Source organism: Lissotriton helveticus, chromosome 10, assembly GCF_964261635.1.
Source record: "Lissotriton helveticus chromosome 10, aLisHel1.1, whole genome shotgun sequence".
NCBI classification, from domain to species: Eukaryota; Metazoa; Chordata; class Amphibia; order Caudata; family Salamandridae; genus Lissotriton; species Lissotriton helveticus.
In genome coordinates this window covers 300,592,696-300,607,450 of record NC_136071.1, presented here as the reverse complement: position 1 = coordinate 300,607,450, position 14,755 = coordinate 300,592,696, and the positions used below count along the sequence as shown (strand labels likewise).

At 42.8% G+C, this 14,755-nt stretch overlaps 1 protein-coding gene across 3 annotated transcripts in view; it reads left to right on the top strand.

Annotated features, from left to right (window-relative positions):
- Positions 1-14,755, top strand: part of SETD2 (SET domain containing 2, histone lysine methyltransferase) — a 1,168,808-nt gene that overhangs the window by 221,505 nt on the left and 932,548 nt on the right. The window lies entirely within an intron of this gene.

The following is a 14,755-nucleotide window of genomic DNA, read 5'->3' as shown; positions in this document are numbered from 1 at the left end:
TGTTTTTTCCTGAAGCAGACTCTAGTACTTGGCTCTCCCTGATATATTTTCATGAACTCTGTGGGTGAGCTTTATGTAACCCTTGGCCCTTAAATGATTATTTTTTTACCCTCCTAAATATTCTACTACAGCGAGGAGTTAGCAATTAAAACAAGCAAAGAGTATGCATGTACCATATCTCTGTTGAGCGTGCCTGATGTTCAGAAATACACTTGTGTAAATGATGGATAACGTTTAGGGCGGGTAGCCATTTTCAGTACTTCTGATTTGTTCTCTCGATCAGTTTGTCCGTTTTCTTTTCCTTATATTGGATGTAGCATGCTTATTTTTTTAAATGTTCTCATGCCATTAAAACCATTATCCCTCCCCCGATGCTTGGTATTAAATACAGTATTCTAAAACCCTGGATAGGACTAGATCAGAAAAGGGTGTTGTAACGAAAATGTGGGTATATCTAGTCATCCTAATCCTGTGTCTAATAATCCAATGATCTGTTTTCTTTTGGCTGAAGCCTGTTCATCAACATATTTCGGTACCAGAATTTCTTACCCAGAATATCGCTTGACATAAATATTGTATATTATTCATAGTTCTTAAAAATATCATCAAATTGGAGTTAAAAATAGAAAATCTACACTCATTAAGACACAATGTTTGCAAACGATATTTAGGCCACAATATTTGTCAGAAGGTATGTTTGTTGTATGTAATATTGTGGCATACAACCCACTTAAGTTTCAAAAGACAATATTTTTTGGCTTGTGAGGAGGGATTCTCTTTACAACAAAATTTCAGAATTGGACTAAAAAAAAGTGCAAATAAATCACATGCTGGAAAACCGGCAACCAATGGAGGCTACGCAAATGGGGGGTGGTGTGGTGACGCAATGGCACATTACGAACAAGCCTTGCTGCCGCATTTTGGATAATCTGTAGCCTTCTGAGCAAATACACAGGAAGACCCAGATAGAGGCTTTGCGCATAGTCAAGCTGGAGCTTGACTAATGCATGCACCACGGTCTTCCTGCAATCCATAGGTACAAAGTGAAGGAAACTTCGTAGAACCTTTAGCTTCCAAAAGCATTGAGCGGAAACATGAGCAATTTGCACTTTACCAGTTAGTTATGCATCAAACCTGAAGCCCAAATTCCTAGCAGAGGCAATAGGAGAAGGAGGTGAATTTAACCCAGCCGGCCACCAAAGTTCTGACAGAGGAGTGGTGGTCTGGCTGAAAAACAAAACTAATAGTTTCTTACCTGTCAGTGTAGTTTTGCAGCTTGAAGATAGTTCTTGGCCTGCCTGTTTGTGGCAGAATTGTATAGTTTGTGCGATCCATCGTGCGATGGTTCCCTTCGTTACTGGTCTACCCTGGAAACTGCTTGTGAAGGACACAAAACTGCTTTGTTTTTCTGTGCTCTTTAGTTCTTTCCATCTAATGCATTACTGCTCTTCTAGCGTCCGGAGTGTGCAGTGCCCTCTCTGCGCTTGTGGATGGTTCCTGAAAGAAGCTTGGTTTTTGTACTGTCTGGTTCATGTGAAACCTAAAGTCTAAGGACGATCCCTGGACAGGTTAATATAGGAGAATCCTATAACACTCACTAGCAGTATATAATTAAAATAATATCGGGATCACTGATCACAGACTAGTTTGTAACGTTCACAATTTTTTATTATTAAAAAACATATATATTAAATAAAATTTCAGTATGAAATCAATTATACTTAAAACATAAAATATACAAAAGGAATTCTTTTATATACACCAACACACCACAATATGCAATGAAATTAAAAACAAAAGGACATTATCATGTTAAACTATACAGCACAATAATTGAACAGATACACATTTTCTAAATAGGCAACACACTTTTCATCTTTGAAAAAAAAAGACAGACGTAGAAAAAGAGAAAACCCCACGTGCAGAAAAAATACCTAATATTTAAACAGATAATTCAATTCAACCGCCTTCAAAGTGATATACTAAGATTTCTGGTATTACAATATGCAAGATATCCAGAATCCCAGAGGCTTGAATTTCATATAAGGAAAAAAGCGTCGACGCGTTTCGGTGTATCAAACCGTAGATATGGTTACACCTTCATCAGGACAGTTTCATTTAGGGTCATCTCATTCAGTCAACAGATATCCTTGCTGTGTATGAGAGAATTATTGGTCAGAATAAAATAGAAACATTTCTTTTTTTGGCAAGATCTTCAAATTACATTGCCCTAGGCTAATTGGCAACATTTCACTTTGCTCCATCTATACAGGTTTTTATTTAACCGATACCTTCAAGTACTCTAAATGCATTTGTTATTATTATTTACATCAATAAAGTTATTTCACTTTCTCTGGGCTCAATTACAATATAGTCGATGATCAGTGCTCTTTTCACTCAACTAGTGATATCAGGCGAGACTACTAACCTCAGACTAAAGATGCTCGTTATAAGTGACCGAGTAGATCAATTTTGTCACACCGCCTCAAGTGGGATGGGAACAGTTCAACCTTCACTCTGGTCCAATCTAGTGACAGAATTAATCTGTATATTAATCAACATACTACTTGTTTTAACGTCTCCAGTTTGAAATGACTAGATATTTAAATCCAAAGTTTGGCATTACCGTTTTTAAAGAGTGGTTTTGTGGAATATTTCTTCCTTCACTAATTTGCTCGAACTCTCGGTTCCCTGGTAATGGATTATTTCCTCAATTTTTGGTGCAGACGGGAACCCTTAAACACGAACAAAGGAGCCTATTTAGGTGCGCCATACAGTTTAATAACATAGTTCGACTTCAACCTCGTAAGTCTAATCTCTACATACCTTTTATTATCAGAGGTGTCACCTTCCCCGTGGTTCGCTCTATATTTCTGACTCGTATCTTGTTTCGTGATAAGGATATGTAGATATTCACGTATGTCTGTTTGGAAAACGAGTAACATTGTTTATTGCTACCGGGCGGACACAATGAATCTAACTAATGAACCCCCTGGTACTAGGGATTTCTTTTCTCGATAAAAAGGTAGCGCTATTATTTTTAAACCCCCGGGGCATTAGAAGATTTGTAACTTGTCTAATTGTTTGCGCTAGTCTCACACATTGTATTGTGCTCGCTACTACGGCAGGCGGTTTAACCGATCTTAAGGAACCTCCCTTGTCTAAAGTGTTCCTTCTTAAGCAAGAATAACACTCTCGGTCTAAAATTCTCGATCCAAAATTCAGCTGGGAAAAATATCACGAGGTAATTCTTATCCCTGCTTAACTTATAGTTCTTCACGAAGCGCTCACCACGGGTACATCCCTTCTGGTATTTTCCGTTTGGTCTACTAATGTTTTTTTCCCCGTCTCTTATATATACATCGCCCCATGCTAGATGTATCACAGCTGTGGGGTATTGTGACCACTACATTTCCGAGCATGCGTGAGAGGGTGCTTTCTCTCCTCGTAAAGTGTGGCCATTTTGGGAAAGGATAGATAGTCCAATACGTTCAGTGTGGCTCTTGGGTCATAGCCTAGGTAATCCTTTCGTGTATACGTTTAGGGTTTAAGGAGATATCGCGCACCTAAAAACATTCATTTACCTATATCAACGCAGCTCTATATTACGAGATAGGCAAATACCTATTGCATCATCCCACAGATGTGTGGTAGAAAGGTACGCCTACCGCGAAAGCAGCGGCCATCTTGGAACGGATATTTATTATTAAAGTTGACATTTCTGTCGCTGGTACTGGGTTGGAAGGCATTTGGGGAATTAATTTAAATTAGAGAATCCCACTCCTCCCTGGTATTCAATCCGTTTTTTATGGTATTAAATTTTATTATGTACCACTGTTCTTGCTGTTTGCGTCTTTTTATGGTATTCCCCAGCCTGGTCTGTTCTTTTATTTTTTCCAGTATTATCCATTTGATATCAGTATCGCTATGGTTCTTATCTTTCCAATGTTCTACTAGGGGGGCATTTTCTTTTTGAAGTCGAATTGCTGATTTGTGCTCCCCTATTCTGACCCTAAGTTCTCTTCCTGTTTCCCCTATGTAGCCAAGGCCACATGGACATAGGATCAGATATACCAGGTTCTTACTTCTACAGTTGTTAAGTGTATTTATCTTATGTTTAATATTGTTCAGGCAAACTTCTTTAGTTACTCGACATAGGTCACAGACTCTGCATGATCCACATTTGTGGTTACCTATTGCTTTAGTGCCCATTAGGGTTTTTTGTCCTTCCACTATGTCATCTCTGTATGTGTGCACCAGGGATGATCTCAGATTTTTATTTTTACTATATGCATAGAGTGGCCTTGGTAACTTAGTTTTGGTACCCTCATTCAGAATTTTCCAATTATGATTGATAACATTCTTGATCTGATTAGCAATTCCCGAGAATTGACTTACCATCACGATTTTGTCCCTACTTAAGTCTTTCTCCTTTTTAGGTCTCGCCTGTCGATGCGCATGCACATCGAGCTTGCGAGACTACGGGGGCTTAAACAGTCTTTAACCAACTTGCAAGGAATCGTGGCGATTCCTTGCAGTGCCCGTGAAATGCAAGCTCAATGCGCATGCGCATTGAGCTTAAAAGCGCGTGCACATGCCCCCAGCCGCCTGCCTTGCATGTATTTTCCCTCAGGCGCACTCCTCCCACACCCCCGCTCCGCCCCCTCCCCTGCCTGCCGTGTCGCATTTCTTCAGTTCCCTCAGCCGCACTCCAGGCCCCTGCTGCTTTCACACCCTCTCCCCGCTCCGCCCCCTCCCCTGCCCGCCGTGTCGCATTTCTCCTCCCCCCTCCCCTTCTCTGCCTTCCCTCCGTCTTGTCTCTTTTGGTCTTATTCTTGTTTTAACTTAACTTTTTTTTCATCTTGGTTTGCCTTTCTTCACTTTCTACTGCAGTAACACACTCAGTTTGTCCCTTCACGCGACAGCATCTCTCAAATTGCAGTAAGTCTACAGCGGGTTCTTTTTGATGCTCTACTTCGTTGCAGTTTGTATTTTAAATTTGCACACTTTTGATGCGGCCGCTGCTTTCACTTTCGCGTGCACAGGGACGAGTCCTCTTCACATCCACCCCCTACAAGTGGTGCCTCCCGCTCACGTGCTGCTGGGTGGCTCTTGTTTACCCCACACTACCCAACCCCCCATCTTCGGGCCACTGCACTGTCTCGCCCGCCAGATTTGCATTTTGCCTAGCACCCTCGCCTTCAGTTCTCGTTGACAGTAAATAATAAAGCGTTTCCGCTATGCCGGCTCTGCAGTGCAGGGCCATGAACCATGTATGATAACATCACCCAAAGTCGCCATTCACATACCGTCTATACTACCGACTTTCAAAGGCCCTCATGCATGTCTGGCTCCTCCCTAAGTAAAGCAATCCAGAAGTACAACTCTGAATCAAAGACTCTCTGCCTCATCACCATTTGCCAGCATGCGGAGACTTCAAAGACTTCAAGCTGTGGCCATAATCAGGCCCCCCCTGCTTGCCATAACCCCTCCCTTTTCCCCCTCCCTCCTGGACAGCCTCGCTCTCCCAAGCACCTCGCTTAGGCACATACATACACCACTCACGTGCTCCCCACCCCCCTCCTCCCCCGATCACTTTCACGTCCGTCCGTCTCCCTAGATATAACACAATTACACGCAAAACTGAAAATGTACAGCTCAGCTGTTGATCTCCCAACTCAATGCCGTATGTGCGACATCAAAGAGTTTAAATACCTATATTCCAAGTGCTACTGTTAATGCAGGTTAAGTGAAACTACTAGTTGTTTTGAAACTGGCATAATAAACTCATGTTTTAAAAATATTATTTTAATCTGTGCCAATTGATTGTAGTTTGCACTCGCCACAGGCAGCACAGTCACACACGCAACGCCACTCACACACGCAACGCCACTCTCACACGCAACTCATCCACGCAACCCCACTCACACACGCAATGCCACTCACACACGCAACGCCACTCACACACTCAACGCCACTCACACACGCAACGCCACTCACACACGCAACGCCACTCACACACGCAACGCCACTCACACACGCAACGCCACTCACACACGCAACGCCACTCACACACGCAACGCCACTCACACACGCAACGCCACTCACCCACGCAACGCCACTCACCCACGCAACGCCACTCACCCACGCAACGCCACTCACCCACGCAACGCCACTCACCCACGCAACGCCACTCACCCACGCAACGCCACTCACCCACGCAACGCCACTCACCCACGCAACGCCACTCACCCACGCAACGCCACTCACCCACGCAACGCCACTCACCCACGCAACGCCACTCACCCACGCAACGCCACTCACCCACGCAACGCCACTCACCCACGCAACGCCACTCACCCACGCAACGCCACTCACCCACGCAACGCCACTCACCCACGCAACGCCACTCACCCACGCAACGCCACTCACCCACGCAACGCCACTCATCCATTGCAAAACGAAAAAGGTCAAACTCTTCTATTGCGAGACCTATTGCATTTTCAATGCTTGTTATTTAGAAGGCTTTCTCTGTCATAGTAACGTGCTCTTTTTAGTGAGTGACTAATGAGTTTTTTAGGGTACCCCCTTTCCATGAACTTCTGTTTGGTGGCTTCTGCATGTCTGTAGAAGTCATCAAGAGAGGTACAATTCCTTCTAAGACGAAGAAATTCTCCAAACGGAATATTATCTTTTTGACTTTTGGGGTGGTAACTGTTGTAGTGCAGAACCGTATTCCGGTCAGTTTTCTTTTTAAACAATTCCACCGCAAGTTGATTATTGTCTGCCTTAATGCTGATGTCTAAAAAAATCTACTTTTCTATTGCTGTGTGTGGCTGTGAATTTTAGGTTTTTATCCCCTAAGTTGATCCACGTTAAAAATTCTTTTAATAGTTCTTCGGTACCTGACCAAATAAAAAAAATATCGTCTATGAATCTCACCCAATTTCTAATATTCTCATAGAAAGGACTAATCTCATTGTATACATGCTTGTCCTCAAATATACTCGCATAAATACACGCCAGACTAGGAGCGCAAGTTGCGCCCATGCTGGTCCCTTTACATTGAATGTAAAGGTCTTTCTTTAAGAGAAATATATTATTTAAGAGTGCCATTGATACACATTGGACTATAAAGTCTTTGTTTGCCCCAATAATTTCTGTCTCTCTCAATAGGGTTCTAATTACATTTATTGTATCTTGTTGTGGGATGTTTGTATATAGTGACTCTACATCAAGAGTCACCATATATTCTCTATCTTCCTTCAAAGTCTAGTCCCTCCACCTTGGTAATCATATCAGAGGTATCTCTGATGTAAGATTTTTGTTGCTGAACTAGAGGTTTCAGAAACTTGTCAGCATACACACTCAAGGGTTCCAACAAAGAGTCAATGGAGGCCACTATCGGTCTTAAAGGTGGATCCTCCATATTCTTGTGGACTTTTGGTAGTCCATAGAAGGCTGGTGTTTTTGGATTCTCATTCTTCAAGAATTTAAATTCCTCCTCCGTGATCATTCCATTTGCCATGGCATTAGTCAAAAGAGATGCTACCTCTCGTTTTAGGGACTCTAATCTATGTTGGGTTACCCTGGTGTAGTGTTCTGGGTTAGATAGGAGGGATAGGGCCTTTTGTTCGTAATCTGTTGTATTAAAGACCACTACCCCCCTCCCTTGTCTGCAGGCTTTATAGTAATAAGAACATCTTGAGCCAAGGAGTCCAATGCCTCTCTCTGGTCTTTGGAAATGTTATGTTGTAAGAAATGCTTTTTCTCTACAATTTTACCTATTTCCAATTTGACCATACTTTCAAAGATGTCTATATTTTTATCTACCATCCCAAGACTCGGTGTAAAGGTAGATTTTGCCCTCAAACCTGAGTCCGTTGGGGGATCCCTCTGTGGCCTGTCTTCAAAAAATCTACGCAGTCTAATTTTTCTGAAGAATGATCGCAAATCTTTTTCTAGTTGGAATTTATTTAAGCCTGCCGTGGGGACAAAACTAAAACCCATCTTTAAAACTTCCTCTTCCTTTTTTGTGAGAACTCTACTTGATAAGTTTATGACAGGGGTAGTCCCTACTTCCAGTATACTTTGTTCCTTGTTCTCTTGTATTCTTGAGGTGCCTGGTTGTTCTAATATTCTTGGTCCTGATCTCGAATTTGGGGTTTCCTCGTATATCCCCCTCTTCGAGAATCCCCTTGAGGGTCTCTGTGGGCGCTGATCTAAAAAATCCTCATAGTGCCTACTTTGTTGATTGTACGTTCCTTCTTCTCTCAAGGGTGTTTCTTCTTCCCCTCCACTACTTTCTGACGACCCAGAGAAATTCATATGTCTTGGGCGTCTTTGTTGATACCTGGCCCTCGCTCCTCTATCCCAATTTTGTTCTGGTTTTGTCGTATAGTAATCCTTTTTAAGGAATGGGTAAATCACTTCCTGGCTAAATCTATTCACATCTTTTCTCAACTTCTGTGTTTTTTTATTGATTAAATATTCGCAATAACCATTCATATCCTGGTTAATCTCCTCTATCTTTTTTCTTGCCTCTTCTAATACATTCGTTTCGACAAGAACCTTTTCTAGTTCTTCTATTTCCCGTTTTTCTATGAGGATGGTGCTCTGCGCTGTTTCTATTATCAGGAGCATCCAATCCCGACTACACCTGTTCGAGATGAAAGTCCAGGTTTCTAAAAATTTGGGATTATTGACAAAAAGTCCCGGCTCATTTCGTACTTGGAGCCCGACTGGAATGGTTCCTGCTCTTACATACTGTGTCATAAAATCAGCATGTAATTCTGTGCGAATAATTTTCTTTTTCAGGTTGACTAGCTCATTCCATTTCTCTCCCCCATTTGGGATTACTGTTATTGAGTTACCGCTTCTATTGGAACCAAGGATTTTATTTAATTGCTCTTCATTAAAGCCGAAGGTCTTTAGTGAATCCATTATTATGATTGGATAAGCAAAGGTAGGATTAAAAGGGTAAAAACCCTAATTTAGCTACACCTCTCCAGCACTAGGCTGTACATATAAGTCAATAAATTGAGAGAAGACCCCACAAGTTCCAGGGAACAGGGTACTAGGGACAATGTAAAGTCTAAGGACGATCCCTGGACAGGTTAATATAGGAGAATCCTATAACACTCACTAGCCGTATATAATTAAAATAATATTGGGATCACTGATCACAGACTAGTTTGTAACGTTCACAATTTTTTATTATTATATACAAACATCCCACAACAAGATACAATAAATGTACCAAAACTAAGTTACCAAGGCCACTCTATACATATAGAAAAAATAAAAATCTGAGATCATCCCTGGTGCACACATACAGAGATGACATAGTGGAAGGACAAAAAACCCTAATGGGCACTAAAGCAATAGGTAACCACAAATGTGGATCATGCAGTGTCTGTGACCTATGTCTAGTAACTAAAGAAGTTTGCCTGAACAATATTAAACATAAGATAAATACACTTAACAACTGTAGAAGTAAGAACCTGGTATATCTGATCCTATGTCCATGTGGCCTTGGCTACATAGGGGAAACAGGAAGAGAACTTAGGGTCAGAATAGGGGAGCACAAATCAGCAATTCGACTTCAAAAAGAAAATGCCCCCCTAGTAGAACATTGGAAAGATAAGAACCATAGCGATACTGATATCAAATGGATAATACTGGAAAAAATAAAAGAACAGACCAGGCTGGGGAATACCATAAAAAGACGCAAACAGCAAGAACAGTGGTACATAATAAAATTTAATACCATAAAAAACGGATTGAATACCAGGGAGGAGTGGGATTCTCTAATTTAAATTAATTCCCCAAATGCCTTCCAACCCAGTACCAGCGACAGAAATGTCAACTTTAATAATAAATAACCGTTCCAAGATGGCCGCTGCTTTCGCGGTAGGCGTACCTTTCTACCACACATCTGTGGGATGATGCAATAGGTATTTGCCTATCTCGTAATATAGAGCTGCGTTGATATAGGTAAATGAATGTTTTTAGGTGCGCGATATCTTCTTAAACCCTAAACGTATACACGAAAGGATTACCTAGGCTATGACCCAAGAGCCACACTGAACGTATTGGACTATCTATCCTTTCCCAAAATGGCCACACTTTACGAGGAGAGAAAGCACCCTCTCACGCTTGCTCGGAAATGTAGTGGTCACAATACCCCACAGCTGTGATACATCTAGCATGGGGCAATGTATATATAAGAGACGGGGAAAAAAAACATTAGTAGACCAAACGGAAAATACCAGAAGGGATGTACCCGTGGTGAGCGCTTCGTGAAGAACTATAAGGTAAGCAGGGATAAGAATTACCTCGTGATATTTTTCCCAGCTGAATTTTGGATCGAGAATTTTAGACCGAGAGTGTTATTCTTGCTTAAGAAGGAACACTTTAGACAAGGGAGGTTCCTTAAGATCGGTTAAACCGCCTGCCGTAGTAGCGAGCACAATACAATGTGTGAGACTAGCGCAAACAATTAGACAAGTTACAAATCTTCTAATGCCCCGGGGGTTTAAAAATAATAGCGCTACCTTTTTATCGAGAAAAGAAATCCCTAGTACCAGGGGGTTCATTAGTTAGATTCATTGTGTCCGCCCGGTAGCAATAAACAATGTTACTCGTTTTCCAAACAGACATACGTGAATATCTACATATCCTTATCACGAAACAAGATACGAGTCAGAAATATAGAGCGAACCACGGGGAAGGTGACACCTCTGATAATAAAAGGTATGTAGAGATTAGACTTACGAGGTTGAAGTCGAACTATGTTATTAAACTGTATGGCGCACCTAAATAGGCTCCTTTGTTCGTGTTTAAGGGTTCCCGTCTGCACCAAAAATTGAGGAAATAATCCATTACCAGGGAACCGAGAGTTCGAGCAAATTAGTGAAGGAAGAAATATTCCACAAAACCACTCTTTAAAAACGGTAATGCCAAACTGGATTTAAATATCTAGTCATTTCAAACTGGAGACGTTAAAACAAGTAGTATGTTGATTAATATACGGATTAATTCTGTCACTAGATTGGACCAGAGTGAAGGTTTAACTGTTCCCATCCCACTTCAGGCGGTGTGACAAAATTGATCTACTCTGTCACTTATAACGAGCATCTTTAGTCTGAGGTTAGTAGTCTCGCCTGATATCACTAGTTGAGTGAAAAGAGCACTGATCATCGACTATATTGTAATTGAGCCCAGAGAAAGTGACATAACTTTATTGATGTTAATAATAATAACAAATGCATTTAGAGTACTTGAAGGTATCGGTTAAATAAAAACCTGTATAGATGGAGCAAAGTGAAATGTTGCCAATTAGCCTAGGGCAATGTAATTTGAAGATCTTGCCAAAAAAAGAAATGTTTCTATTTTATTCTGACCAATAATTCTCTCATACACAGCAAGGATATCTGTTGACTGAATGAGATGACCCTAAATGAAACTGTCCTGATGAAGGTGTAACCATATCTACGGTTTGATACACCAAAACGCGTCGACGCTTTTTTCCTTATATGAAATTCAAGCCTCTGGGATTCTGGATATCTTGCATATTGTAATACCAGAAATCTTAGTATATCACTTTGAAGGCGGTTGAATTGAATTATCTGTTTAAATATTAGGTATTTTTCCTGCATGTGGGGTTTTCTCTTTTTCTACGTCTGTCTTTTTTTTCAAAGATGAAAAGTGTGTTGCCTATTTAGAAAATGTGTATCTGTTCAATTATTGTGCTGTATAGTTTAACATGATAATGTCCTTTTGTTTTTAATTTCATTGCATATTGTGGTGTGTTGGTGTATATAAAAGAATTCCTTTTGTATATTTTATGTTTTCAGTATAATTGATTTCATACTAACATTTTATTTAATATATATGTTTTTTAATAATAAAAAATTGTGAACGTTACAAACTAGTCTGTGATCAGTGATCCCGATATTATTTTAATTATATACTGCTAGTGAGTGTTATAGGATTCTCCTATATTAACCTGTCCAGGGATCGTCCTTAGACTTTACATTGTCCCTAGTACCCTGTTCCCTGGAACTTGTGGGGTCTTCTCTCAATTTATTGACTCATGTGAAACCTAGACACCACCTTTGGCATAAAGTATGGGTCACTTCTCATTACCACCCTATCATTGTGTATTTGAATGTAGGGTTCTTGCAGTGTTAGCGCTTGCAGTTCGCTTACCCTGCGCAGCGAGGTGATTGCCACCAGAAAGGCTTTCTTCATTGTTAGCATTTGTAGGGATGCCATATGGATGGGTTCAAAGGGCGCTTTCATAAACTCTGTTAGGACTAAATTAAGGTTCCATGCCGGTGGCGGCATCCTCTTAGGTGGTGCGATCCTTTTTGCCCTTCCAGGAATCTCTTTACTACTTGTGATGTAAAGAAGCTCTTTCCTGTCTCTTCTCTTGTGTAGGCAACTGTCGCTGCTAGGTGTACACTTAGCGAGGATGAACTTAGTTTTGCTTTCAGCAGGTGCGTGAGATATCTTAGCACCGTTGATTCCCTTGTCATCTTCTTATGTAGTTTTTTCTTGCTGCACCATTGTGTGAACCTCTTTCATTTTGCCACATAGCACCTTTGTGTGGTAGGTCTCCTTGCTTCTCGTACGGTAGCCTTAGGTGTGCAAACTCACACAATTCTGCGAAGACATCACTGACTTCATCAGCCCACACGCCCTCCCCTCCGAGGACTACATTCTCTTTAGGGGACCTCAACTTCCACTTGGAAAAGAACAACGATAGCAACACCACCACCCTTCTGGACAACCTCTCCAATCTCGGACTCAAACAACTGGTAAACACCCCCACCCACTACGCCGGACACACGCTCGACCCAATCTTCTCCTCCAGCAAGCACATCTCCTTCGATCACGCATCAGGACTCCACTGGACGGACCACAGCTACGTCCACTTCAACTTCAGAAAGACCACGACCCACCACCACACACAACAAGCCCTCTGCAGAAACTGGAACAAAATTACAACCAACCAGCTCACCACATCGCTAAACCAAAACCCTCCCGCCAGATCATCGGACCCAAATGAAGCAGCCATCAATCTCGCACAATGGATCACCCACTGCGCTGACGAATTGGCACCCTTGAAAAAACATCACAACAAGCCAGGAAGCAAAAATGCCTCCTCGTTCAATGACGACCTCAAGAACTCCAAAAAGAACTGCCGCACCCTGGAGAAAGCCTGGCGAGGAAACCCAACCACAGACAACATGACCGCCCTCAAGAACGCCACTCGCAAACACCACCAGTTGATCCGATTCACCAAGAAATCAGCATTCAAGGATCGACTCGACAACAATGCCCACAACAGCAAGGAACTCTTCAGCATCGTTAAAGAGCTTACCAATCCCAACGCCGACACCAACGACATCACTCCCTCTCAAGACCTCTGCGACTCTCTAGCCTCGTTCTTCCACAGCAAGATCGCTGACATACACAACAGCATCGACGACCAGCCCACTCCCTTTACCACCGAACTGAAACCCACCACCACCCTTTGCGCATGGAACCCGATCAGCACTGAAGACACCATCCGCTTGATGAACTCCATCCACTCCGGATCACCAACCGACCCATGCCCTCACCACATCTTCAACAAGGCCGACTCCATCATCGCACCCCAACTCCGGAATATCATCAACTGCTCCCTCAACACCGCTACCTTCCCAGAAAGCTGGAAACATGCCGAACTCAGTGCCCTCCTGAAGAAACCTACAGCAGACCCCACTGAACTTAAGAACTACCGCCCCATCTCGCTTCTCCCATTCCCTGCCAAAGTCATAGAGAAGACCGTCAATAGTCAACTCGCTGCCTTCCTCGAGTCTAACGGCTCCCTCGACCCCTCACAGTCTGGCTTCCGAGCCAAACACAGCACCGAGACCGCCCTCATCGCAGCCACAGACGACATCCGAACACTACTTGACAACGGGGAAACAGCTGCCCTCATCCTCCTGGACCTCTCCGCAGCGTTTGACACAGTCTGTCATAGCACCCTTGTACAACGCCTAAGCAACGTCGGGATACAAGAAAAAGCATTGGATTGGATCATCTCGTTCCTTGCCGGAAGAACCCAGAGAGTCCGCCTCCCCCCCTTCAGTTCAGAGGCCACCGAAGTCATATGCGGTGTACCACAAGGATCATGCTTCAGCCCTACCCTCTTCAACGTCTACATGAGCCCCCTCGCATCCATCGCACGCCAGCACAACCTCAACATCATCTCCTACGCTGATGACACACAGCTGATCCTCTCCCTCACCAAAGACCCAAACACCGCCAAAACCAACCTACACGAAGGAATGAAAGGCGTAGCCGAATGGATGAAGAACAGCCGCTTAAAACTGAATTCTGACAAGACGGAAGTCCTCATCCTAGGATCATCCCCCTCTGCATGGGACGACTCATGGTGGCCACCAGCCCTAGGCAGCGCAACAAACGGACCATGCTCGCAACCTGGGATTCATTCTAGACTCCTCCCTCTCGATGACCAGACAAGTCCACGCCGGTTCATCATCATGCTTTAACACCTTACGCATGCTCCGAAAGATCTTCTGATGGATCCTCACCGAAACAAGAAAGTCGGTCACCCATGCACTTGTCACGAGCCGACTGGACTACGGAAACACCCTCTACGCCGGAACCACAGCCAAATTACAGAAAAAACTCCAACGCATTCAGAACACCTCCGCCCGACTCATCCTAGACATACCCC